This window comes from Mobula birostris, chromosome 2 (genome assembly GCF_030028105.1).
Source record: "Mobula birostris isolate sMobBir1 chromosome 2, sMobBir1.hap1, whole genome shotgun sequence".
Taxonomy (NCBI): domain Eukaryota; kingdom Metazoa; phylum Chordata; class Chondrichthyes; order Myliobatiformes; family Myliobatidae; genus Mobula; species Mobula birostris.
This window is the reverse complement of record NC_092371.1, coordinates 2,851,873-2,853,689: the sequence shown is the minus strand read 5'-3', so window position 1 is coordinate 2,853,689 and position 1,817 is coordinate 2,851,873. Positions and strand designations below refer to the sequence as shown.

The 1,817-nt window shown below is 46.9% G+C and overlaps 1 non-coding gene across 1 annotated transcript; it reads right to left on the bottom strand.

Moving 5' to 3' along the window:
* Positions 1–1,492: 1,492 nt before the first annotated feature.
* On the bottom strand, positions 1,493–1,565 carry trnav-cac (transfer RNA valine (anticodon CAC)). The gene has a single exon. It is a non-coding gene; the product is annotated as a tRNA-Val (tRNA).
* Between the last annotated feature and the right edge of the window lie 252 nt (positions 1,566–1,817).

Here is a 1,817-nt window from a genome sequence, read left to right as displayed (position 1 = left end):
GGTGATTCTCCACACCTCTCGGACAGCGTGGCCGTGACCGTGAGAACACTGTCCCACAAATCACCTTGTGGACTAATTGCAACACCTCACTTCGTTTAGGCCGCGACATCAGAGGTCGGACAATCGTGAACAAGTGAAGATAGAGTTATAAATCATGCGATTCCCAGTGGGTGATGCAACGGCCGCAGCGCAGGAGGCATTCTCTCTTCAAAGTGTATCCGTGTAAGAGCGAATCAGAAAGTGAGTGGGCCATGGGATGCTGTGCTTTAAAAACTGTCCTGCGACCGTTGCATCAGGAAACCGCCGTGACGAAAGGAGATCGTCCTGATCAGGAACTTGTTGCAATCTCAAAACGAAAGCAGCAGCTGCGCAGACATCCTTGCTCTGACAATACTGTATCCCACTAGAAGCAAATCAGTCTGGCGAAAGACGTGGATCACCTGAAAGGTAATTCACTCTTACTCGCAATTGCAAGTGGAACGGTTCCTAGTACAGGGTCTAACCCGCAATGTGAGCCGTTGTGGATCAGGGACGTACACCGTGAAGATTAGAAGCGGTTGAGCGAACAGAAATGCATTATCATATTCAGGATAATGTGGGATACGGTGATATGTTACAATTTGTGCTGTAAAAGGGCGAGAATGAGATGAGTGAATGTTGTCGATTACGGAAGGAGAATAAATAAATGGTTGAGAGCCTTTCGAGTGTGACGAAGAACCAAGTTATCAGAAGATTGATGCTGATGAGAGAGATAAGAGAGACAAAGAGAGAAGCGTTCAAAATGTTAATGAGAGAGAAGGGAGATTAAGGAAAAGAGGCACAGTTCCGAGTATTGACAGACCGGTTACTTTGAACCTGAACTGTTTGAAGTTTGATGAACAGGCGCTACCCCAGCAGGGTGATAGAAGGAACAGGTTCGCTAAGGCACGACCGACACCACGAGATCACGAGACCCTGGAAGTGCGGTGTGCCCCCACAAGCTGGTGGGAGTGTGGAGGTCTGGTCGCGGGACCGACCATAAACGCACAGGGTGAGAAGGTATGATCGGCGGGAACCTGGTGTGTGTGTCCGCCCTTGCCTGGGTGCCGGGTTCACCGCGGAAGAACGATCGTATGCGGAATGGAAGGGTCACAGTCGGTTACCTCAGAAGACAGTAAAAGGGCTCTCCAACGGCACAACAGCGATTACTGCAAACTGTACTAAGCTGAACTGAACTCTGCGTCACTTGAGACTGATCACTTTACCCCTAGACTGCGATAGAGCTTGATTGATTCCTATTATCCTAGTTCTTTGTACATGTGTGTTTTATCATTGCTAACCTGTTGCATTTATATCCTTACGATTAGAGTACTGTGTTACTTATTTCTTTAATAAAACTTTCTTTGTTCTGGTGATCCAGACTCCAACGAAGTGGTCCATTTCGGCTGGTTTGGTAACCCAGTTACGGAGTACGTAACACCAGTAAATTGATTTCAACAAAAGTGCTTCGGGTTGTTTCTGCCTGGTTTCGAACCAGGGACCTTTCGCGTGTGAGGCGAACGTGATAACCACTACACTACAGAAACACAGCCTTACTTTTGCATGTACCGCAGCAACAGATCAGTATAGATATCTGTACAATGCACACTTGCAGATAATTGTTCAGTCCCCGTTCAAGAGACTGACGGCTAAAGTATCTGAAAATAATCAAGCTCAGTATTCATAAGAGTTTGAATCAAGTGTATCAGTTACGCGGACAACAACATTCAGGGCAACCCCGCCGTAACTCAATGTGATTCCCGCTGAATCAAGGCCCGGTGTTTGAATTTAACTAAATA